This window comes from Bufo gargarizans, chromosome 6, assembly GCF_014858855.1.
Source record: "Bufo gargarizans isolate SCDJY-AF-19 chromosome 6, ASM1485885v1, whole genome shotgun sequence".
Lineage (NCBI taxonomy): Eukaryota > Metazoa > Chordata > Amphibia > Anura > Bufonidae > Bufo > Bufo gargarizans.
This window is the reverse complement of record NC_058085.1, coordinates 149,706,272-149,733,091: the sequence shown is the minus strand read 5'-3', so window position 1 is coordinate 149,733,091 and position 26,820 is coordinate 149,706,272. Positions and strand designations below refer to the sequence as shown.

The window sequence follows — 26,820 nt, the reverse complement described above, 5'->3', positions numbered from 1 at the left end:
TATGTTAATACTGAGCATTGGTACAGGGAGGAGGAGACACCAGGGTTTCTCAATGGGCGTCTCATACACCCTGGCTGTGCCGCAATACAATATACAGCGGAGAACATCACAGCCAGGGAGAAACCTTCTCCCTGGCTGTGACGCTCTCAGCTATGATTCGATTGCAGCACAGCCAGGGAGAAGGAGACGCCCATTGAGAAACCCTGGTGTCTCCTCCTCCCTGTACCAATGCTCAGTATTAAGATACTGAGCGGAAAAAATACAGGGGGGCACAGCGGGGCACAGGAGTGATATTTTAAAAAATGAATCCTGATTTGATTCTTCATTATTCACTCTTTTGTGTAACATTGTTTTTAAAGCAGTTTTTTATGAATCATAAGAACATTGTGAATTTTATTTTGCATGAAGATGTGGCTAAGGTTGACTGTGGTCACCTGATTTTTTTCAGCTGGCCATCATAAATCAAAGCCTGTGTAGTCTATCCTTGTCATGAGTAAAAAATCAGTATTATATGATCCGAAACGCGTAGATATGGACTCCAACATTGCTTTGTAATGCACTATTTCAATAAAAGCTGCCACGTTTGCATTGGATTTCTGCTTTTTTGGATACTGACTTCACGCTTTGTTCCCGGCGTGTTCCGTGCTTCTGCCATCATTTACAGCCAGGTGAGCGCTCCTCCCTCCTTTTTCTGTAGCTTCGCTCATTACTCCCTGACCCGGTTCTCACGCTCACATGGCCGTTGTAAGCGCTTTCAGTACTAGACAGGACTCCACATGCACACTCTGACTGGTCTGCTGCTACACAGCCACGTACCCAGCGAGCATTGTGTTCTGAGACCAATCCTAGCTAGTATTTCCTTTCTTCAGCAAGTATTACGGAGCAGTTATATAGAAGCAAAGTACTTTCTCCTTTTTGGATTAACGAGATGAAACATAAGATGTAATTTATGGTAATATAGTTGTATTTGCTAATAACCTGCTTAAACATGGTTCCAACCAGCAGCTGAATGTCTTTAACTTTTCTTTGCATGAACATGGAACCTAGAAATCATGGAATATCTTACCACACTCCCTTTTGCATAACCACACATGTTATTTGCATAGCCGAACCCTCAAATATTGCACAAACCAGACGGCTTGGTACTTTGTACTTCTTTAGACACTTTAGCATTTTTGACATTTTTATGGGGATGACTGCTTAGCTCATGAGTAGAGTTGAGCGAACACTTGGATGTTCGGGTTCGAGAAGTTCAGCCGAACGTCCCGGAAATGTTCGGGTTCGGGATCCGTACCCGACCCGAACTTCGTCCCGAACCTGAACCCCATTGAAGTCAATGAGGACCCGAACTTTTTGGCACTAAAAAGGCTGTAAAACAGCCCAGGAAAGAGCTAGAGGGCTGCAAAAGGCAGCAACATGTAGGTAAATCCCCTGTAAAAAAATGTGGATAGGGAAATGAATAAAAATAAAATAAATAAAAATTAACCAATATCAATTGGAGAGAGAATCTGGCTTCACGTCACCCACCACTGTAACAGTCCATTGTCAGATATTTAGTCCCAGGCACCCAGGCAGAGGAGAGAGGTCCCTTAACAGAGAATCTGGCTTCATGTCAGCAGAGAATCAGTCTGCATGTCATAGCAGAGAATCAGGCTTCACGTCAGCCACCAATGTAACAGTCCATTGTCATATATTTAGGCCCAGGCACCCAGGCAGAGGAGAGAGGTCCCGTAACAGAGAATCTGGCTTCATGTCAGCAGAGAATCAGTCTGCATGTCATAGCAGAGAATCAGGCTTCACGTCAGCCACCACTGTAACAGTCCATTGTCATATATTTAGACCCAGGCACCCAGGCAGAGAAGAGAGGTCCCGTAACAGAGAATCTGGCTTCATGTCAGCAGAGAATCAGTCTGCATGTCATAGCAGAGAATCAGGCTTCACGTCAGCCACCACTGTAACAGTCCATTGTCATATATTTAGACCCAGGCACCCAGGCAGAGGAGAGAGGTCACGTAACAGAGAATCTGGCTTCATGTCAGCAGAGAATCAGGCTTCACGTCAGCCACCACTGTAACAGTCCATTGTCATATATTTAGGCCCAGGCACCCAGGCAGAGGAGAGAGGTCCCGTAACAGAGAATCTGGCTTCATGTCAGCAGAGAATCAGTCTGCATGTCATAGCAGAGAATCAGGCTTCACGTCAGCCACCACTGTAACAGTCCATTGTCATATATTTAGGCCCAGGCACCCAGGCAGAGGAGAGAGGTCCCGTAACAGAGAATCTGGCTTCATGTCAGCAGAGAATCAGTCTGCATGTCATAGCAGAGAATCAGGCTTCACGTCAGCCACCACTGTAACAGTCCATTGTCATATATTTAGGCCCAGGCACCCAGGCAGAGGAGAGAGGTTCCGTAACAGAGAAACTGGCTTCATGTCAGCAGAGAATCAGTCTGCATGTCATAGCAGAGAATCAGGCTTCACGTCAGCCACCACTGTAACAGTCCATTGTCATATATTTAGGCCCACGCACCCAGGCAGAGGAAAGAGGTCCCGTAACAGAGAATCTGGCTTCATGTCAGCAGAGAATCAGTCTGCATGTCATAGCAGAGAATCAGGCTTCACGTCAGCCACCACTGTAACAGTCCATTGGCATATATTTAGGCCCCGGCACCCAGACAGAGGAGAGGTTCCTTCAACTTTGGGTTGCCTCGCAATATAATGGTAAAATGAAAAGAAAAATAGGATTGAATGAGGAAGTGCCCTGGAGTACAATAATATATGGTTAAGGGGAGGTAGTTAATGTCTAATCTGCACAAGGGATGGACAGGACCTGTGGGATCCATGCCTGGTTCATTTTTATGAACGTCAGCTTGTCCACATTGGCTGTAGACAGGCGGCTGCGTTTGTCTGTAATGACGCCCCCTGCCGTGCTGAATACACGTTCAGACAAAACGCTGGCCGCCGGGCAGGCCAGCACCTCCAAGGCATAAAAGGCTAGCTCTGGCCATGTGGACAATTTAGAGACCCAGAAGTTGAATGGGGCCGAACCATCAGTCAGTACGTGGAGGGGTGTGCGCACGTACTGTTCCACCATGTTAGTGAAATGTTGCCTCCTGCTAACACGTTGCGTATCAGGTGGTGGTGCAGTTAGCTGTGGCGTGTTGACAAAACTTTTCCACATCTCTGCAATGCTAACCCTTCCCTCAGAGGAGCTGGCCGTGACACAGCTGCCTTGGCGACCTCTTGCTCCTCCTCTGCCTTGGCCTTGGGCTTCCACTTGTTCCCCTGTGAAATTTGGGAATGCTCTCAGTAGCGCGTCTACCAACGTGCGCTTGTACTCGCGCATCTTCCTATCACACTCCAGTGCAGGAAGTAAGGTGGGCACATTGTCTTTGTACCGTGGATCCAGCAGGGTGGCAACCAAGTAGTCCGCACACGTTAAAATGTGGGCAACTCTGCTGTCTTGCGCAGGCACTGCAGCATGTAGTCGCTCATGTGTGCCAGGCTGCCCAGGGGTAAGGACAAGCTGTCCTCTGTGGGAGGCGTATCGTCATCGTCCTGCGTTTCCCCCCCAGCCACGCACCAGTGATGGGCCCGAGCTGCGTTGGGTGCCACCCCGCTGTGACCATGCTTCATCCTCATCCTCCTCCACCTCCTCCTCATCCTCGTCCTCCTCGTCCTCCAGTAGTGGGCCCTGGCTGGCCACATTTGTACCTGGCCTCTGCTGTTGCAAAAAACCTCCCTCTGAGTCACTTCGAAAAGACTGGCCTGAAAGTGCTAAAAATGAACCCTCTTCCTCCTCCTCCTCCTCCTGGGCCACCTCCTCTTCCATCATCGCCCTAAGTGTTTTCTCAAGGAGACATAGAAGTGGTATTGTAACGCTGATAACGGCGTCATCGCCACTGGCCATGTTGGTGGAGTACTCAAAACGGCGCAACAGGGCACACAGGTCTCGCATGGAGGCCCAGTCATTGGTGGTGAAGTGGTGCTGTTCCGCAGTGCGACTGACCCGTGCGTGCTGCAGCTGAAACTCCACTATGGCCTGCTGCTGCTCGCACAGTCTGTCCAGCATGTGCAAGGTGGAGTTCCTGGTGGGCACGTCGCATATGAGGCGGTGAGCGGGAAGGCCGAAGTTACGCTGTAGCGCAGACAGGCGAGCAGCATCAGGATGTGAACGCCGGAAGCGCGAACAGACGGCCCGCACTTTATGCAGCAGCTCTGACATGTCGGGGTAGTTGTGAATGAACTTCTGCACCACCAAATTCAGCACATGCGCCAAGCAAGGGATGTGCGTCAAACCGGCTAGTCCCAGAGCTGCAACGAGATTTCGCCCATTATCGCACACCACCAGGCCGGGCTTGAGGCTCACCGGCAGCAACCACTCGTCGGTCTGTTGTTCTATACCCCGCCACAACTCCTGTGCGGTGTGGGGCCTGTCCCCCAAACATATGAGTTTCAGATTGGCCTGCTGACGTTTACCCCGGGCTGTGCTGAAGTTGGTGGTGAAGGTATGTGGCTGACTGGATGAGCAGGTGGAAGAAGAGGAGGAGGAAGCTGAGAAGGAGGAGGTGGCAACAGGAGGCAAAGAATGTTGCCTTGCGATCCTTGGCGGCGGAAGGACGTGCGCCAAACAGCTCTCCGCCTGGGGCCCAGCTGCCACTACATTTACCCAGTGTGCAGTTAGGAAGATATAGCGTCCCTGGCCGTGCTTACTGGTCCACGTATCTGTGGTTAGGTGGACCTTGCCACAGATGGCGTTGCACAGTGCACACTTGATTTTATCGGATACTTGGTTGTGCAGGGAAGGCACGGCTCTCTTGGAGAAGTAGTGGCGGCTGGGAACAACATACTGTGGGACAGCAAGTGACATGAGCTGTTTGAAGCTGTCTGTGTCCACCAGCCTAAATGACAGCATTTCATAGGCCAGTAGTTTAGAAATGCTGGCATTCAGGGCCAGGGATCGAGGGTGGCTAGGTGGGAATTTACGCTTTCTCTCAAATGTTTGTGAGATGGAGAGCTGAACGCTGCCGTGTGACATGGTTGAGATGCTTGGTGACGGAGGTGGTGGTGGTACATCCCCTGTTTGCTGGGCGGCAGGTGCCAACGTTCCTCCAGAGGCGGAGGAAGAGGCCGAGGCGGCAGCAGCAGAAGAGGCCGAGGCGGCAGCAGCAGAAGAGGTAGCAGGGGGAGCCTGAGTGACTTCCTTGTTTTTAAGGTGTTTACTCCACTGCAGTTCATGCTTTGCATGCAGGTGCCTGGTCATGCAGGTTGTGCTAAGGTTCAGAACGTTAATGCCTCGCTTAAGGCTCTGATGGCACAGCGTGCAAACCACTCGGGTCTTGTCGTCAGCACATTGTTTGAAGAAGTGCCATGCCAGGGAACTCCTTGAAGCTGCCTTTGGGGTGCTCGGTCCCAGATGGCGGCGGTCAGTAGCAGGCGTTGTCTCTTGGTGGCGGGTGTTCTGCTTTTGCCCACTGCTCCCTCTTTTGCTACGCTGTTGGCTCGGTCTCACCACTGCCTCTTCCTCCGAACTGTGAAAGTCAGTGGCACGACCTTCATTCCATGTGAGGTCTAGGACCTCATCGTCCCCTGCATCATCTTTCACCCAGTCTTGATCCCTGACCTCCTGTTCAGTCTGCACACTGCAGAAAGACGCAGCAGTTGGCACCTGTGTTTCGTCATCATCAGAGATATGCTGAGGTGGTATTCCCATGTCCTCATCATCAGGAAACATAAGTGGTTGTGCGTCAGTGCATTCTATGTCTTCCACCGCTGGTGAAGGGCTAGGTGGATGCCCTTGGGAAACCCTGCCAGCGGAGTCTTCAAACAGCATAAGAGACTGCTGCATAACTTGAGGCTGAGACAGTTTCCCTGGTATGCATGGGGTGATGTGACAGACTGATGGGCTTGGTTTTCAGGCGCCATCTGTGCGCTTTCTGCAGAAGACTTGGTGGGAGATAATGTGAACGTGCTGGATCCACTGTCGGCCACCCAATTGACTAATGCCTGTACCTGCTCAGGCCTTACCATCCTTAGAACGGCATTGGGCCCCACCAAATATCGCTGTAAATTATGGCGGCTACTGGGACCTGAGGTAGTTGGTACACTAGGACGTGTGGCTGTGGCAGAACGGCCACGTCCTCTCCCAGCACCAGGGGGTCCACTAACACCACCACGACCATGTCCGCGTCCGCGTCCTTTACTAGATCTTTTCCTCATTGTTATCGTTCACCACAACAACAAAAATATTATTTGGCCCAATGTATTGAATTCAAATTCAGGCCTTTTTTTTACAGACACCTAACACTATCTGGCTATCTATTTAGGTACCGTATTACACTAATACAGGCACAGCAGTAACCACAGATTTAGCTGACTATAAATTTGAGGCCTATTATTTAGGCGCTGGGTGACAGGTATACGTTTACAGACAGAATTAGACTGGGATATGCACAGTAGCGTGTGTGTGAAGTTATTGAGAATGACCCTATGTGCACCTTGAATCTTATGTACCCTTTTAGGGATAGATTTAAAGTAGGTCTGATACAGCAGAAACCACTAAATTAGGAAATTGCAAAATTGGGAATTGTATTTCAACCCAGAACAAAAACTGTGCTTTGACCGACACTAAATAACTTGACCAGCTACAGCAATAATGACAGATTTGGATGAATATAAATTTGAGGCCTATTATTTAGGCGCTGGGTGACAGGTATACGTTTACGGACAGAATTAGACTGGGATATGCACAGTAGCGTGTGTGTCGAGTTATTGAGAATGACCCTATCAGCACCTTGATTCTGATATACCCTTTTAGGGATGTATTTAAAGTAGGCCTGATACAGCAGAAACCACTAATTTAGAGAATTGCTAAATTGGGAATTGTATTTCAACCCAAAACAAAAACTGTGCTTTGACGGACACTAAATAACTTGCCCAGCCACAGCAATAACCACAGATTTAGCTGACTATAAATTTGAGGTCTATTATTTAGGCGCTGGGTGACAGGTATACGTTTACAGTCAGAATTAGACTGGGATATGGCCAAAAAATAACCACACTATTGATGGTTAAATGCACTTGGTGTGACAGCTTGACCCTGATGTAGGATATAGCCAAAAAACAACCACACTATTGAGGGTTAAATGCACTTGGTGACAGCTTGCCCCTGATGTAGTATATGGCCAAAAAATAACCACACTATTGATGGTTAAATGCACTTGGTGTGACAGCTTGACCCTGATGTAGGATATAGCCAAAAAACAACCACACTATTGATGGTAAAATGCACTTGGTGACAGCTTGCCCCTGATGTAGTATATGGCCAAAAAATAACCACACTATTGATGGTTAAATGCACTTGGTGTGACAGCTTGACCCTGATGTAGGATATAGCCAAAAAAACAACCACACTATTGAGGGTTAAATGCACTTGGTGACATCTTGCCCCTGATGTAGTATATGGCCAAAAAATAACCACACTATTGATGGTTAAATGCACTTGGTGTGACAGCTTCACCCTGATGTAGGATCTAGCCTTAAAACAACCACACTATTGAGGGTTAAATGCACTTGGTGACAGCTTGCCCCTGATGTAGTATATGGCCAAAAAATAACCACACTATTGATGGTTAAATGCACTTGGTGTGACAGCTTCACCCTGATGTAGGATATAGCCAAAAAACAACCACACTATTGAGGGTTAAATGCACTTGGTGACAGCTTGCCCCTGATGTAGTATATGGCCAAAAAAATAACCACACTATTGATGGTTAAATGCACTTGGTGTGACAGCTTCACCCTGATGTAGGATCTAGCCTAAAAACAACCACACTATTGAGGGTTAAATGCACTTGGTGACAGCTTGCCCCTGATGTAGTATATGGCCAAAAAATAACCACACTATTGAGGGGTAAATGCAGTTGGTGTGACAGCTTCACCCTGATGTAGGATATAGCCAAAAAACAACCACACTATTGAGTGTTAAATGCACTTGGTGACAGCTTGCCCCTGATGTAGTATATGGCCAAAAAATAACCACACTATTGATGGTTAAATGCACTTGGTGTGACAGCTTCACCCTGATGTAGGATATAGCCAAAAAACAACCACACTATTGAGGGTTAAATGCACTTGGTGACAGCTTGCCCCTGATGTAGTATATGGCCAAAAAATAACCACACTATTGATGGTTAAATGCACTTGGTGTGACAGCTTCACCCTGATGTAGGATATAGCCAAAAAACAACACTATTGAGGGTTAAATGCACTTGGTGACAGCTTGCCCCTGATGTAGTATATGGCCAAAAAATAACCACACTATTGATGGTTAAATGCACTTGGTGTGACAGCTTCACCCTGATGTAGGATATAGCCAAAAAATAACCACACTATTGAGGGTTAAATGTACTTGGTGGCAGCTTGTGCTGGCGTACCACAAGACACAAAATGGCCGCCGATCACCCCAGAAAAAAGTGAATGAAAAACGCTCTGGGCAGCCTAAAAACAGTGAGCAATTGAATAGCAGCAGTTCAATCATCCACAGCTGCAGATCGATCACTGAATGAAGTCTTTTGGAGGAGTTAATCACTGCCTAATCTCGCCCTAACATCGCAGCTGCAACCTCTCCCTATACTGATCAGAGCAGAGTGACGGGCAACGCTACGTGACTCCAGCTTAAATAGAGGCTGGGTCACATGCTACACTGGTCAATCACAGCCATGCCAATAGTAGGCATGGCTGTGATAGCCTCTTGGGGCAAGTAGTATGACGCTTGTTGATTGGCTGCTTTGCAGCCTTTCAAAAAGCGCCAAGAAAGCGCCGAACACCGAACCCAAACTTTTACGAAAATGTCCGGGTTCGGGTCCGTGTCACGGACATTCCAAAATTCGGTACGAACCCGAACTATACAGTTCGGGTTCGCTCATCCCTACTCATGAGGCTTACCTTCTCATCTTCAGAAAGACACAAGCAGCTTTACTTTTCAATTTAACAGGATCAGATATTCTATTCTTAGACTTTTTTTTATTTACCTTTTTCACCTTCATATTCTCTTTTTGTACACTGTGCCCCCAGCATGTCATTTTCTTTAACCTTTCCAATTTTCTTGTTGATTTAATTCACCTATGCCCATTTTTTCGTATCATCTTCAGGCTTCCCACTGATCCTTTTATCATTTTCCTCTCCTTGCCTGCCATTCACTCATCCACAATATGAGATGCTTCAGCTTTACCTTGTGAACTTTGTCACACAGTCAAAAACAGTGGCAAAAAATGCAGGCTTTGTTTGTTCCTCTCTAGCAGCTTCCTTATTTCACATTTTCCTGCAGTCTCTTTTATCTCTCACATTACTTTCTTCCATTGTGTCTGAGCTAAGACATCGTCATTGTAATTTTTTATTCAAATAGAGGCAAAATACTGTGCATTACCTTGTACTGATTGTTTCATAATAGCAGAGCATAATAGCAGAACTTTATGTTTCTGAAAATAGAAGCCTGATAGCTGTGGCCATAACAGGATGTTCACGGTGAGAGAGCATTCTAGAGGTGCCCCTACATATGTACAGTATTAGACTAAAGTTGATGAAAATGAACAATGACACCATCATTGTCCGGAAAGAGGTTGGCTGGGCTTGATATTTTTGTCTGATAGTTGGACAAAAGATTTTTTCAGTCTTAAAGGGGATATCCCACAGCAAGCATTATTATTCAATAAATAGGGCATTTCAAATGAAGTATTATTGCCATATACTGTACAAGCAATAAAATATTTTATGTACATTACATTTTCCCCTCAGGTAGTGCCACCTGCTGCTTATCCTTCTGATCTACCTTCTCCTGCATTCAGATGTGGACTAAAATGCTCAGTAGCTTCCCTGCTTCGTACCCTACCCTCCATCCCCCCCAATGCTGGCATGATGATCTAAACCCCCAAAACAATAATTATGACCCTGAAACTGATTAGCCTAAAGAATGAAAAACACTCACCTATTCATTAGTGCTCCTTTCCAGCAACAAGGGTCTCGTCCCACCTGGCTTATAGTCCCCTGTGGATCCTAAGTGTGACATCCTGTCCATCAACAAAGCCTCTACTGCAGCCATTCACTGGCGTCAGGACTCTGGAGTCATGCATTGCTTGGAAACACAGTGCCACTGAGGCCAATGAATGAAATCACACTTCTGGTCTACAGGGGAATATAAGCATCGGGGATAAGACCCATAGCACTGGAACAGAGTACCAGTGAATAGGTGAGTGGCTTTTTACTTTATGCTTATTACTCAGAAAATTGCTTTGGGGGTTAGAGAACCCCTTGAAGAAAGATATTTTGTCAATGAATGATGTTTCTTTAAGAGAACGTTCTCAGATCTCGTGTATGAACATGTGAAAATAATATAACAATAACAAAGACAGGTGCACTCCGCTTTCTTATTAACCCTCAAACTGATGTAAAATTGAGTTGATTGGCCAACATATCCTACTGTGAAGGAAATGTCTGAGCCTGAGCACAGCACCAAGGTTTCTCAAGTAGCTCAGGACCTAACGCTAAACCTACCTGGGCCGTATGGGCAATACCAGGAGCCAGTGGGCGAATTACAGCAGCACAAGGTCTGACTCACAGCAATCTCCCTATTACCTCCAGCATGTGACCATGCATACAATGGGAGCAGGCAGAGAGCTCTGAGCCCCACCCAAGACTGGCTGATATAGTCCGGGCCTCACATGTGCACCAGAATGCTGCCCGTAGATGGAAATAAAGGCACATTCAGACTAGGAGTTTTTACACCTGTAAAAAATTCAATATACAAACTACAGATTGGCAGTGGTGCATCTATACCGGGGGGGCAGATATGTTGGCTAATCTCTCCATTTTACATCAGTATGAGGGTTAGTAAGACCGCAGAGTACACCTGTCTTTGTTATTGTTATATTATTTTTACTGTTTATCACATCCACACAATTGCTATCCTGTGTAGGATGTCCATTGTGGTACTTGTGGTCCGCTGTGGGCATCCTGCATTGTATGCATTTTTGCTTGCCATTAGCAGCAAACCACAAGTGCAGGATCTGCCCCCCCCCCCCCCCCCCGGTATAGATGCACCACTGCATATGGGGTTGAGCACTTCCTGCTTTTTAATACCACGCCAATCTGTAGTTTGTATATGAACATGTGAATCAGCTAAATATATAATTGTATGCATCAGCTGGAAAGAAGTTGCATTGTGATTGTATTGTGAAGGGCAGCACTTTGTTATTGACATGTTGTAAAACTTCTGTACTTTTGCAATGGGCGCCTCCCCCTAGGGCCCTCTATAGGATGCGCGTCCCAGGTTTAGGAAATGCCGAGTGGTATAGTGTGGCCTAAAATGTCTCTCTATGTGTGTCACAGTGCTCCTACCTGTATACGGCTTAACCCCAGGCTTTGGCTCCAAAGCAATAAATAGGGGGAATAATTGAGGGATTTGAAAGAAAGATTGAGTCCAGACCTTGCATGTAGTTGAACAGCAGCTTTACTTGAATAAACATTTATCAGAAACAGTCTTTGTCTTGCTCCCAGCAGGCTTTAGCATGAAACTGGCCGGCAAACTCCACTCTAGAATCTTTGCTTTCTTCTTGATGCTGCACTTTCTCTCTGTAGTCTGACTTTAGGTGATGCCAGGGAACTTTCATCCTGGCTCCTGAGGCTTTATGATTTGGACTCCATGGCCAGCAGAACTTAAGGTGCTCTGGCTGGCGTGGGCACATCCAGCAGAGACGTGCCCCTGCACACCTGTCCCCTAGCTGGGGGTAAGCTAGACTAACTGGAACTTCCTGCAGGAAGTAAGACTCGCCCACTTCTCCACAGAGGGGGGTTAGAATGGAATGGAAGGTTCCATTCTATCTACATACAGCTCTGACGTATTTGCTGCCACCTGCTGGTGAACCAGGCACATTACATGTGAACATAACAGTTGCAAACATTATTGTAGATGCACATCATGGAGAAGACCTGCAACATAATGCATAGATTACTTTATGTTAGACCATTAAGAACAGTAGCAGGGTGTAGGAGTGGCAACACCACTCGGGGATGTTACACCTTACAAAAGCAACAAGTCTAAATTTGAAGAAAGTCTGATTTGCAATATACATAGTTGAAAGCAATCCAGAATTTGCTAGGCTTGTCCATGCTTTTTAGAGACAATCATGGCAATTTTGGCTTGTCCTCGTCCCAAAAAGGTAGGGCTTATATAAACCCCACCCACAAGTGGGTGTTGCAGGGCAGGTTTGTGACATGTTGTTGGGCAAGACTTAAGTTTTCTGAATTTACCCACACAAACTCCAGCGGATCCACCGCGAGTGCAGGGTTTTATTAAGATTGGCGCCTAAAATGCTGGTCTTAATAAATGTGCCCTAATGTTCTTGTCTCTGATAATCTTCCTGGAGTGAAGGTCTCACAGGAGCACTAATTAAGACTCCCTGAAGAAAGATCTCAGCTACCTTCCTCTTTACTGGCTCACTTAAACTCCCCATGCTGGAAGGAAGTAGGACCATCCCATTCCTACCAAGAAGTCGAGTTGCTGGAGTACATGGCAGAAACAAGGCATAACACAAAAAATAATCCACCAAAACTTACCCTTATTTTGGATTATTATTACCTTATTTTGGAATGAACATCTGAGACTCACACCACACTACTTTTATTGATAGGCAGGTTTTACTGGGCATCTAAGGGGTTAATCCACCGGCAAATGCATTTTCCCCGATGCCAGCAGATACAACTGTTATTAATAGCAGGTTCCTGCCTCTGATTCAGGGAGTGCAGCTTCTGCGCCCGCCTGTGTATCATAGTATGATGGTACATGCCCGGTACTCACTTCCCAAAAAGGGGATAACAAAATGCAAAGTGAATGAAAAAGTCTAAAACAAATCAATGTTTGGTGTGACCACCCTTTTTCTTTCAAAACAGCTTCAGTTCTAGTTTTTGAATGAGACTGGCAGGGAGGTTGTTCCCTGTAGAACTACAAGTGCAACTCAATAAATTTGAATATTACTGAAAAGTTAATTTATTTCAGTAATTCAGTTCAAAAAGTGAAACTAATATTCTATAGATTCATTACACACAGAGTGATCTATTTCAAGTGATTATTTATTTTAATGAGGATGATTATGGCTTACAGCAAATGAAAACCACAGTTTCATCTTTGTAGCAGAGTTTGGCTGTTTCTTACCCAGTTTAAAGCCTCCTACACAGCTGTTTCTGTTAATGACTGTGTTTCCTACATATTATAATGAAGATGTCACAAACTGACCTATCCGGGCCCCAGCGGCGAGTTCTCCAGCTTCGGCGCAATCGCGCTGGGAAAGATGCGCTGAAAAGCCACGCCCCCTGGTGATTCAACATCATCCTTAGCAACAGGATGCAATGCTCTGTTTCTCCCTACAGCGGTTGTGTGCTGGAGGAAACTAGCAGTGTGCTGATTGCTCAGCGGATACATTCCTGTGTGCTGTGTTCTGACTAATGGAGCGCCGAGTCATGACCTAGGTTCTGATCCTGGGACTCTGTGCTCTATTTAAACGCCTTCCTGGCCACATATTATTGCCAGTCATAGGATTTCACTCCTTAGCCATGCTCCCAGTTCTGTTCTTTGTGTGTTTGGATTGCTTATTGGATTGACCTCGGCTTGCCTTTCATTATTTGGTACCATGTTTCCAGTCTGGTTCTGACTTCAGCTTGGCTACTCTGACTACACTCTGTTGTCTGACTTAGTACTGCATTGTCCATCCAGTTTTGACCCATTCCTGTACGACTTCCTCTTTGTGTAGTTTCTTCTCTGTATGTCAGTCCTGCACCTAGCAGAGTAAGGAATGTCGACCAGTTGCAGACTTACCGCCTAGGGCTTGCACTGCAAGTAGACAGGGAAAGTGGGCTGGGTTTTAGTTAGGTCTCGCTGTTTGTGTGTTTCTGCCTACCATGCGGACAGAAGATCACTATCACCTGTTTGGTATAATTGGTTAATCATACACCTGACTATAATCCTGCAAAATCCTTGACTTTTTGCATGTGTACTTAGAATAATTAATGCTGTTTTGAAGGAAGAGGGTGGGCACATAAAATATTGATTTTAGAATTCTTTTTTGTTCAACCATTATAGGGTGACTCTCAGAAGCCTGTATCAAAGTGCAGTAAGTGGCACTTGATTAAATTGCACATCCGGATCTATAATTTTTATGCGTTGACCATAGCTTTCATGGCATTCCACTCTTCTCTCTATCTCTTACATTTGAATTTCGAAGAGTAGACTTTAATAAAAGGAAATGAATTCTGTACCTAGAGTGAAAATCAGTTGCCCTTGTACAAGGAATGGAATACTAGCTTTCAGACACTTATTCAGACACTTATTTGGAACAAGTTGCAAAGCAGTATATGGAAAAAAAGAAACATGGCGTATCAAGGTTAACTTATCCGACAGTTGCTGCAGTGTGAAGAGTCTAGACATACTGTACATAACCTATTTGATCCATATTTATCAAATATACAATTAGTCTGAATCAGACTTTAATAAGTATTTTAGCTGTGCAGAGAGGTTTTTTAAATTTTTGTAAAATTTTTTTTTTAAATCAAGTTAAAATTTCAAGATAACTTTACACTTATGTCATTGAATCTATAATTTCTCAGCAGCCTGAATTTTTCCTTTCAGACCCCATATGTAGAGATATGCAGAGCTGTTGTCCTGAAACCTTTTGCTTTCAACTTTTTTTCTCTCAAAATATGACAGGGTGTTCAGAGTATATTGCCAGAATTCACACTTTCTCGGGTGAGGATTGAAGCAATAAGAACAATGGCTCAGGAATGTGAACTGCCTATCAGCGCACAGTTTTAATATGGTCAAATTACCATTCCGGACAAGAAGAATAACATACTCTAAATGCCACCGATTATTTCCTATTAGAAGTTAAATAGCAAGACGTATTAGTGGCTCTTCCACTCAAAGTAATTCATTTAGCTAAATCTCCTTAGCCAGGTTCTCTTGGCCGGTCTGATTTTGTCTGTGCCACATTGATGCTCTCTGCTGGTCTAGGTACATTCATCTTCAAATTACAATTTAAAGAGCAAGTGCCCTTATTTTAGGAAGGGTGAGGGGGGAGAATTGCTATCAATGTTGAAAAGGTACAGGGGTTGCATAACCCATAGCAAATGAGAACGCTGTTGGTGTACGGATATCTCATCCATAAACAATAGAGACAATCCAACAGGGGTTGGTCTTACCAGTGCTGTTGTGCTTATTTGGCAGACCTAGCGAGGACCAGATGGCACGGTACAGACGCTAATATCTGTGCAGGTGGATTTATCATATAAATCATTAGTCCAGAGTGGGGTCAAATGCCAGGTACTGCTGTAGAGATGGGGGAGGGTGATGATTCTTTCCTTTATTAAACCCTACAACATATAAAGAAGGTGGCCCTATCAATTTCTACTTATCTAACAACGAGCACCTGCCCCTGATGAGGGTGTCCCCATCTGGAACCTCACCCTCAGACGGTCATACACCCTAGGCATGTCCTTCACACCACTTCTTGACTCTTAAGGGAAAACAGGAGTGTGTATATGGGAAGCCCGTATAAACAGAATCAAGATGGCCAATACACACAAAAAAGATTCCTTGACAAACACACACACAAAGTCAAGGATGTCACTAATGCCAGGTAGCCAGTGGGCTCTGGCAGAAGAGTGATCTGGGTTACAATCAAAGTCTCCCCAGTAGAGTCTGAGATTGGAACCATTCTCAACGCTGGTGTTCTTATGCAAGTCCCACAATAATAAAGGCAACTAGCTACATCAGGTGTTAGTGGAGGGACTGTAGCACCAGCAACTTAGCCAGGAGCACGTTCAGCTTCTGCGCCATTGTATGAGTGCACGCATACTGTTGTCTCTTATAAATCAGTTCAATGATCGATTGCTGGTGGAATGACTGACGAGGAGGAGCAGGAGCATCAGGACCAGCAGATGATGGGAAGCACAGACAGCTACATTTGGCTGAGGTGGTGGAGTCTTGACTGCATGAAATTGGGTATGTGCCACTAGGTGATGTAGGGGATGCTGCGGCAGGCTGGGCCACCACATCGGAGACACGGTTCTCCCAACCCACTTTATGACCCTGCATGTGTTGACGCAGGGCTGTGGTCCAAACATTGGCAATCTGGCCACGCTTCACCTTTTGCCGACAAATTCGGCAAATGGCCGTGTTCACCTCCTCCGGCGGACTAACAAAAAATTTCCACACCGCCAAGTATGCCATTTTCCCCCCAACACTCCGCACTGACTGCCTTCTACCACTGTCTCAGTGAACCCCTGCACTGCTAATTTCTAGGCCGGTAGGTTCCTGCGAAGCGGGTGGTCTACCCTGGGCACATTTGGCTCCCGACCTCACACTCTTGCCACCCTGCTGACTCACTGCCATGCTGTCACTCTGCTGGTTCAGCCGCTGCCTCATGCGCAAGCTGCCACCCTCTTATGATGATGATGAAGCCCCTTCTTCACCTGGCTCCCAAGTGAGATCTGCTACATCATCATCATCATCCACTGCTGTCTGCATGTCACTGATGTTCCTCTCAACGGTCTCAGGGCCAGGAGCCTGATCACTCGCAACACCTGCTCCCATGCAGCACTCATCATCACTACCTGCCCATCTAACAGAGGAAGCAGTGGATGTCTCCTCCAGACATGGGCTGGGAGGTAGCTGCTGACTGTCCTGTAGTAGCTCATCCTCGCTGAAAAGTGGAGCCTACGGCATATAATACTTCTCGTGCTGAGTGAACCGAAAATGACAGATGAAGGTTCAGGACAAGTGGGGGCACAGGCCCTGCTGTGGGGGCCATGCTAACTAATCTTCATGTCACCAACTCTTGACTAGGAGTGTCTGTCACTTGCAACAAAGTCAAAGACCGAGTCAACCATTCAAGCACTACTGGGTTGCTGGTCAAGACACGACTGCTAGATGACACCGGGAGCTCAGGCCCCTTGCTGCGACTCCTGCTGCCACCCCCATTTCTTCTGCTGCCTGCAACAGAAACATTTAGCCCACTGCCCATTCCCTTTGAAGGCCCTGTCACCTGTCTGTCTGACATACTGTATAATAAAATAATTAAATTAAAATTAAAATAATAAAAGATGTAATCTTTTTCTTATAAATACAAATACACTCCAAAAAATAAATATAACAACCACAATTCACCACAGAATGGCTAATGGGACGTACGTATATTTCCTTTCTCTACACCACGTAAATGGCTGTAGTACAATATAACTTCACCATTGAATGGCAATTATAATTTTTTTAATTCTACTGGGGGCTCTGTAGGAGGGACTTATAGATCCACATTATTTCTACTAAGAGCACTGTGGGGGGCCTTATTACTACTGAGGGGTCTATAGAGAGCTTTATTACCACTGGTGGAACAATAGGAGGCCTTATTTCTACTGGGGGCTCTGTAAGGGCATAATTAATACTGCAGGGCTGTTCTACTAATAGAGGCACTCTTGGGGAGCACTATCACTGTTGGAAGCACTGTAGGGGGCAGTATTACTAATGAAAGAAGATCTACATCAGAGGAGACATCACCTGGGAGGCACTGGATGTGAGCGCTACGTGCTGCTGTATAGCAAGTACAGCAAAATGTTATCAGTGCTAGTGGGCCATATGCATTGGGGTTTGGGCCACAGATCTTTTGAGACCCTAGCAATGCCCCTGTTTCTGTGTTTTGTATCCACTCCTGCTTTTGGCTACCAAACCACAAGCCAATTTATTTTTCTTTCTTTTATAATGGGGGAGAAAAAAAACACCTTTATTTAACAAACAGGACATTAACACACATAAAATACATCACAGAAGGGGCAAAACCACAAGATTTAAAGACAAACTGAAAAAAAAAAATTGCTTCATCAACAAGAAGGGATTGGCAACTAGTGTTGGGGTGACCACAATGTTAATGCATATTGATTATGAAATGTATGGGGAGAGTCCAGTAAACAAGCCGACTCCATTTAATTCCTTGACGAGCTGGGTTGCTGAAAAGTGCATTATAAAGTGTCTAAAGAAATGCAAATAAAGACATTGGAATAAATTGTCCACTTCCTCCAACATGACCTCGTACTTTGATTTATGAATATCATTCCATAAAGTCTTGAAGTCCTCTGCGTGGATGGCATAAGAAATGTCCATGTGAGGTTCGACGGGCACAGAGAAAACAAGCTCTGTGGCTGACACTGATCCAGACACATCATACCCCGTCTATATCGCTGCTAGCCACGTAACATCCTGAGAACTGATCAACAGCTTACAGAAACAACAGTCAAAGTTTCTTTGGAACCACAGCCCTACAATAATCATGAGCGCCTCAGAGCCGTTATACAGGAAGAGCGGGAGGCAAGTAAATGTCTTTGGTAACACCTTCAATAGATCATCCTCTGTGTAAGTCCCGCAGAACCAACTTGTCCACACAATTAGGTCCTCAGTGCTTGCATTGGTGAGTGGAAGCTTGGATGAAATCTGTATGAGCACAGCCAGTGGATCTCTGTCCTTTCCTTTGAGTCCAGATAAAGAGGAAAATGTGGCTTTTAGGTTCAGCTCTGAGCCCACTTCAATGGCAAGACCCTTCTGCTTCTCAGCAGCTATGTGGGCAGACAGGTGCTTGTAATACTTTTTCAGTCTAGTGTATGAGAAATTATACATTGGTGTCACGCTGTACATAGTCCATTGTTTTTGAAGGAGCAAAGCAGCCTGTGCCAGATCAAGAGTTTCCTCAAAGGGGGTGCACTGCAGGATTTTTCTTTTAGACAAGCTTCGCAATGCAGACCATCGACGTGCAGAGGTCATGCTTCCGGGAGGATACCTCGAGCTGTGAAAATGACTGCTCCTTCATGCCGATTACCTACTTCTGGGGGTTAACACCCCATCGGTTGGTGTTTGCATATCCTTATGATAAATGATGTTCCCGTTCACTGACTGTAAACGGAGATCTTGACAGATAAATGTATCAAACTCTGCCGCCATCTTTCTAGGCGCCACGTCTCCAATCCCCTGACCAGCCATATGTAGCAGCATCTGTTCCAGGACTTGAAGCAGTGGAATTACATCATTCATCCTGTAGTCCTGGTGACTGACAAATAACGTGGCCTCCTCAAAGGGCCTGAGCAAACAGCAGGTGTCACGCATGAGCTGCCACTGGCTGACATCAAATTTACACAGTGGACTACTGTCCGCTTGGATTATCAAGAAATTGTTGATGGCCTTTCTCTGTTTGTGCAGTCGGTCCAACATATGGAGGGTGGAATTCCAACGGGTGGAAACGTCACATATCAGCCTATGTTGGGGGATGCCAGTCTGCCACTGCAGCTCAAGGAGGGTGTGCTTTGCGGTGTGCGAGTAGCTGAAATGCATGCAAAGTTTCCTGGCCATTTTTAGGATGTTTTGCAGATGGGTGGAAGACTTCAACAAGATTGAACACGTGTCCCATGCAGGGCGCATGGCTCAGCACTCCTTGACACAGTGCCGACACCATGTTCTTCCCATTGTCAGTCACCATAGTTTCAATTTTCAGTTGTCGTGGAGAAAGCCAGGATTCGATTTCTTGATGAAAGACACAGAGAAGTTCCTCCCCTGTGTGACTCTGTTTGCCCAGGCAAACCAGCGTGAGAGTGATGAGAGGGGTCGCACATGACTTGCATACACTACATGCCTCTAACATAATTCTTGGATCTCTACATGAAAATAATGTATTTGGTGTAAATCGCATGAGCGGCATAGTTGGAGACATCAACTTTACATAATTTCACCACTGCATAATTCGGCCTATACAGCAAAAGGGAGTATACAATCACCCATCAATTTTTCCAAAGAAAAGCCTGTTTCACATAACAAATTTCACCACTGCATAATTCGTCCCGTACAGCAAAAGGTGTACTATCACCCATCAATTTTCCCCATAAAAGCCAGTGTCACATAAAAAATGTCACCACTAAGTAATTCGGTCCATGCTTGATTTAACGCCTTCACTACCGAGCCACTTTTCACCTTAAAGCCCAGGCCGATTTTGGCAAATCTGACCAGTGTCACTTTATGTGGTAATAACTTTAAAACACTTTTACTTATCCAGGCCATTCTGAGATTGTTTTCTCATCACATATTGTACTTCATGACAGTGGTATAATTTAGTCAAAAAATGTCATTTTTATTTATAAAAAATACCAAATTTACCAAAAGTTTTGAAAAATTAGCAAATTTGAAAATCTCCATTTCTCTACTTTTATAATAGATAGCAATAACTCCAAAAATAGTTATTGCTTTACATTCCCCATATGTCTACTTTATGTTTAGATCATTTTGTGAATGCCATTTTTTTTTTTTTGCAGACGTTAGAAGGCTTAGAAGTATAGAAGCAAATCTTTAAATTTATCGGAAAATTTCCAAAACCCACTTTTTAAGGACCAGTTCAGGTCTAAAGTAACTTTGTAAAGCTTACATAATAGAAAACACCCAAAAATGACCCCATTTTAGAAATTACACCCCTCAAGGTAAAGTTTGTAAAATCAAAACTGATTTTACAAACTTTGTTAACCCTTTAGGTGTTCCACAAGAATTAATGGAAAATTTAGATTTTTTAGCAGATTTTCCATTTTAATAAAATAAATTCCGCTAACAAAGCAAGGGTTAACAGCCAAACAAAACTCAATATTTTTTGCCCTGATTCTGTAGTTTGCAGAAACACCTCATATGTGGTCATAAAATGCTGTATGGGCACACGGCAGGGCGCAGAAGGAAAGGAATGCCATATGGTTTTTGGAAGGCAGATTTTGCTTGACTGGTTTTTTGACACCATGTCCCATTTGAAGACCCCCTGATGCACCCCTAGAGTAGAAACTCCCAAAAAAGACTCCATTTTGGAAACTACAGGATAAGTTTAAAGTTTTCTTGGTATTATATTAGGGTACATATGATTTTTGGTTGCTCTATATTACACTTTTTGAGGCAAGGTAACAAAAATAGCTGTTTTGGCACAATTTTTTTGTTATTTACAGTGTTCATCTAATAGGTTAGATCATGTGGTAAATTTATAGAGCAGGTTGTTATGGACATGACAATACCAAATATGACTTTGTTTGGTTGTTTGTTTCAGTTTTACATAATAAAGCATTTTTTTTTTTAAATAGTTTTTTTAGTGTCCCCATATTCTGAAAGTTATAGTTTTTTTTTATTTTGGGCGACAGACTTATGTAGGGGCTAATTTTTTTCAGTATGAGATTACGGTTTGATTGGTACTGTTTTAGAATGCATGTGACTTTTTGATCGCTTGGTATTACACTTTTTGTGATGTAAGGTGACAAAAAATGGCTTTTTCAACACAATTTTTTTAATGGTGTTCACCTGAGTGGTTAGGTCATGTGATATTTTTTATAGAGCAGGTTGTTATGGTTGTGGCAATACCTAATATGTTTTATTTTTTTATTTATTTCACTTTAGCACAATAATAGCAGTTTTGAAGAAAAAAAATCATATTTTAGTGTCTCTATTGTCTGAGAACCATAGCTTTTTTTATTTTTTGACCAATTGTCTTAGGTAGGGTCTAATATTTTTGCAGGATGAGGTGACGGTTTGATTTGTACTATTTTGTGGGGCATACGCCTTTTTGATCACTTGGTGTTGCAATTTTGTGATTTAAGGTGACAAAAAATTGCTTTTTTGGCACAGTTTTTATTTTATTTTTTACCGTGTTCACCTAAGGGGTTAGTTAATGTGATATTTTTATAGAGAAGGTTGTTACGGACGTGGCGATACGTAATATGTATACTTTTTTATACATATTTTGAAACAAAAACAACACGTTTAGTCTCTTAGTTAGGGTATAATTTTGCGGGATGAGATGATGGTTTGATTGGCACTATTTTGAGGTGCATATGACTTTTTTGACACAGCTTTTATTTTTTACGATGTTCACCTAATCCCCTTAGGGATTCATATGTTTTATTTTATTGAGCAGGTTGTTACGGCTGCGGCAATACTTTTATATACATTTTTTTAAATTTAACACAATAAAAGCATTTTTTGAAACAAAAAAAATCATGTTTTAGTGTCTCAATAGTCTGAGAGCCATAGTTTTTTTTTTTTTTTGGCGATTGTCTTAAGTAGGGGCTCATTTTTTGCGGGATGAGGTGAAGTTTAGATTGGTACTATTTTGGGGGGCATACGCCATTTTGATGCTTGGTGTTGTATTTAGTTACAAATAAAATGTTTTTTTCAGCACAGTTTTTTCTTTTTTCTTTTTGATGGTGTTCACAATTTAATTTCACTTTATTTTTGGTAAAGGAAGCTTTTTTTACTTGAAACTTTTAATTTTTTGGGGAAAACTTTATTTTTTGTCCCACTCTGGACAATTTTTGGGGGTCTGAACCCCTTTACAATGCATTACAATACTTCTGTATTATAATGCATTGGCTTTAAGTGTATTACACACTGCCGGTCTCATATTCGAACTTGCTATATTTCGTGAATATTCGCTAGAATATTCGTTTCATATTCGCAAAATATTCGTATTCAATATTATTTTTCACAATTGCGTTTAATCTGAATTGTAAAAATCGCGTAATGCGAAGTTGATCAAAAAAGAATATATAGCAGTAAATATAGTGCTATATATTAGTTTTAAGACTATTTGTCATATTCTAAAACAAGAGTATATAGCAATATAGCGAATATTTGTAAAATACACATATAGACTGCAATTTAGGTAATATAGTGCTATAAACATTTTTTTCATAGTCGTAATAACAGTACACATAAAAAATAAAAAATAAACAAATATTCTAAATAACGAATATATTCGCCATATTCGTCATTTTTTTTCCATATGAAAACATGATTCCTTCCTGCTTAAGTTGCTTGTGGGCCAATAACTCATTGACCCACAAGAAAGAAACAGGGAGGAATCATGTTTTCAGATGTAAAAAAATAACGAATATTCGATATAGCGAATATATAGCACTATATTCAAAATATTTGTGAATTAGCGAAGTTCCGATATTCGCGATAAATATTCGCTATTCGAATATTTGCGCTCAACACTATATATAACTGCACAAGGGCAAATAAGTCGTAGTGTAGAAATATTTCCTTGTAATAAACCCTAGTAATAGCTGTATCAAGCAACACTTGCACCCCAATAACAAGAATGGTTTGCTGGAATGACAGAGCTGTATAATGACAATTTGGTTCCCCAGTCAGTGCAGCAAGGGGTAACAGGATTGTTCCTATAGCCCAGTCTGTAACCTCCCCTACGGAACCCTGTTCTACACAAATGCTGTGGAATGATTCCTCCCTTTCCTTTCCCTGCATTTATAAATCGTTTTTTCACCACAATCAAATCTTTAATGGCTGTATCAAACAGCACTTGCACCCCAATAACAAGAATGGTTTGCTGAAATGACAGAGCTGTATAATGGCAATTTGGATCCCCAGTCAGTGCAGCAAGGTGTAATAGGATTGTTCCTATTACCCAGTCTGTCCCCTCCCCTACTGAACCCTGTTCTACACAAATGCTGTAGAACGATTCCTCCCTATACTTTCCCTGCACTTATAAATTGTTTTTTCACCACAATCATCTTTCCTAGCACTGTCCCTAGCGGCTGCAATGTCTCTCCCTGTACTAAGTACACTAGTAAATGGCAGAATCTAAGATGGCTGCTGCTATTTATAGGGATGTGACATCACAGTGTCATGGTCTTACCTTCTTGCTGTTCTCCTTCGTTTGACATGTGCTGGCGGCCATCTTGGTTTCTGGGTTTCTTGTAGCCTCCCACCCTGCGGCTTCTCCTTCCCACTGGGAGGAGCTGGATGCCTAGCTCATATATATAGGAGGTCTGTGGCTTCAGTTCCTTGCTTGGTCCTCCTGTGTTCACATGCTTCTAAGACTGCTGCTGCTTCTGGTTCCTGATCCTGGCTTCGTCTGACTACCCTTCTGGTTCCTGATCCTGGCTTCGTCTGACTACCCTGCTGGTTCCTGATCCAGGCTTCGTCTGACTACCCTGCTGGTTCCTGATCCAGGCTTTGTCTGACTACCCTTCTGGTTCCTGACCTCTGGCCTCGCAAGACCCTGCTTCGGTTTAGCCATCCGTTTGGACTTTGCCTTACAGCTTTATTTTCAATAAAGCCTTCTTATTTCCACTTATCTCTTGTTGTACGTCTGGTTCATGGTTCCATGACACACAGGGCTGGCTGGCTGCTGATTGGCTGCATGCATGGCATTATAGGTAATCCTGCCTTCCCAGAGTTCCTTCCTCTATGTCTTCACACGTGAAGCAGCCATTTTAGGAAAAAATGTGATTTGTTACCAAGAAGTATGAGGAAATTCAGCTACAGTGCGAATCGAATTGTTCCTGAAATTCGGAATGAATTCCACTTCGTCAGCTTCGATTTGGTTATCTCTAATTATGACATATATTTTTTCCTTTTTTATTCCTATTTCTACACCCCAAAAAAAGAAATAAAATAATCACAATACACTGCAGAATGGCTAATGGGACATACATATATTTCCTTTTTCTATCCTACTAATACACGCTGTAAATGGCTGAACCGCTGAATGCCAATTATGACATATATGTTTTCCTTTTTTTTTCCTATTTCTACACCCCAAAAAAAGAAATATAACAATAACAATTCACTGCAAAACGGCCAATGGGATGTACGTATGTTTCCTTTTAATACACCACTTTAAATGGATGTAGTAAAATGTAACTTCACTGCCGAATGGCACTTATGACATACAGTTGCAGGAAAAAGTATGTGAACCCTTTGGAATGATATGGATTTCTGCACAAATTGGTCATAAAATGTGATCTGATCTTCATCTAAGTCACAATAATAGACAATCACAGTCTGCTTAAACTAATAACACACAAAGAATTAAATGTTACCATGTAAACATGTTTTTATTGAACACACCATGTAAACATTCACAGTGCAGGTGGAAAAAGTATGTGAATCCTTGGATTTAATAACTGGTTGAACCTCCTTTGGCAGCAATAACTTCAACCAAACGTTTCCTGTGGTTGCAGATCAGACGTGCACAACGGTCAGGAGTAATTCTTGACTATTCCTCCTTACAGAACTGTTTCAGTTCAGCAATATTCTTGGGATGTCTGGTGTGAATCGCTTTTTTGAGGTCATGCCACAGCATCTCAATCAGGTTGAGGTCAGGACTCTGACTGGGCCACTCCAGAAGGCGTATTTTCTTCTGTTTAAGCCATTCTGTTGTTGATTTACTTCTATGCTTTGGGTCGTTGTCCTGTTGCAACATCCATCTTCTGTTGAGCTTCAGCTGATGGACAGATGGCCTTACGTTCTCCTACAAACGTCTTGATAAACTTGGGAATTCATTTTTCGTTCAATGATAGCAATCCATCCAGGCCCTGACGCAGCAAAGCATCCCCATGCCCCCACCACCATACTTCACAGTTGGGATGAGGTTTGATGTTGGTGTGCTGTGCCTCTTTTTCTCCACACATAGTGTTGTGTGTTTCTTCCAAACAACTCAACTTTGGTTTCATCTGTCCACAGAATATTTTGCCAGTACTACTGTGGAACATCCGGGTGCTCTTGTGCAAACTGTAAACGTGCAGCAATGTTTTTTTGGACAGCAGTGGCTTCCTCTGTGGTATCCTCACATAAAATCCATTCTTGTTAAGTGTTTAACGTATAGTAGATTCGCTAACAGGGATGTTAGCATATGCCAGAGACTTTTGTAAGTCTTTAGCTGACACTCTAGGATTCTTCTTCACCTCATTGAGCAGTCTGCACTGTGCTCTTGCAGTCATCTTTACATGACGGCAACTCCTAGGGAGAGTAGCAGCAATGCTGAACTTTCTCCATTTATAGACAATTTGTCTTACCGTGGACTGATGAACAGCAAGGCTTTTGGAGATACTTTTATAACCCTTTCCAGCTTTATGCAAGTCAACAATTCTTAATCGTAGGTCTTCTGAGAGCTCTTTTGTGCGAGGCATCATTCACATCAGGCAATGCTTCTTGTGAAAAGCAAACCCAGAACTGGTGTGTGTTTTTTTTATAGGGCAGGGCAGCTGTAACCAACACCTCCAATCTCATCTCATTGATTGGACTCCAGTTGGCTGACACCTGACTCCAATTAGCTCTTGGAGATGTCATTAGTCTAGGGGTTCACATACTTTTTCCACCTGCACTGTGAATGTTTACATGGTGTGTCCAATAAAAACATGGTAACATTTAATTCTTTGTGTTTTATTAGTTTAAGCAGACTGTGATTGTCTATTGTTGTGACTTAGATGAAGAGCAGATCACATTTTATGACCAATTTGTGCAGAAATCCATATCATTCCAAAGGGTTCACATACTTTTTCCTGCAACTGTATATATTATTTTTATTTTTTTCTATTAATACATCCCCCCCAAAAAATAAAAACATGGTAAAATCAACGCAGGACGGCTAATAGGAAATACGTATCTATCCTACTAATATACGCTGTAAATGGCTGTACTACAATGAAACTTCACTGCTGAACGGCAATTATGACCAGGGGCGGATTAAGTGCATGATGGGCCCGGGGCTGTCTACCCAACCCATTTTAGTTTATTTATTTTTTGTATGCAGAGGCTGTGGTGCTTCGTGATCGCCATAGTCTCTTCCTAGGCCATATGGCATCTCCAGACTAAATACTCCAAATTACCCCAAATTTGCTCCTAAACTAAAAAAATTGGTCACTAAATTTAAAATATATATAATTTTAATAAAAAAAGAGAATACAGCACCACATA

General features: G+C 43.5%; 1 protein-coding gene and 1 pseudogene across 1 annotated transcript in view; one reads left to right on the top strand and one right to left on the bottom strand.

Moving 5' to 3' along the window:
- The window catches only part of NPFFR1 (neuropeptide FF receptor 1), a 379,548-nt gene that overhangs the window by 50,185 nt on the left and 302,543 nt on the right, over positions 1-26,820 (top strand). The window lies entirely within an intron of this gene.
- Positions 17,977-18,948, bottom strand: LOC122940332 (annotated as a pseudogene).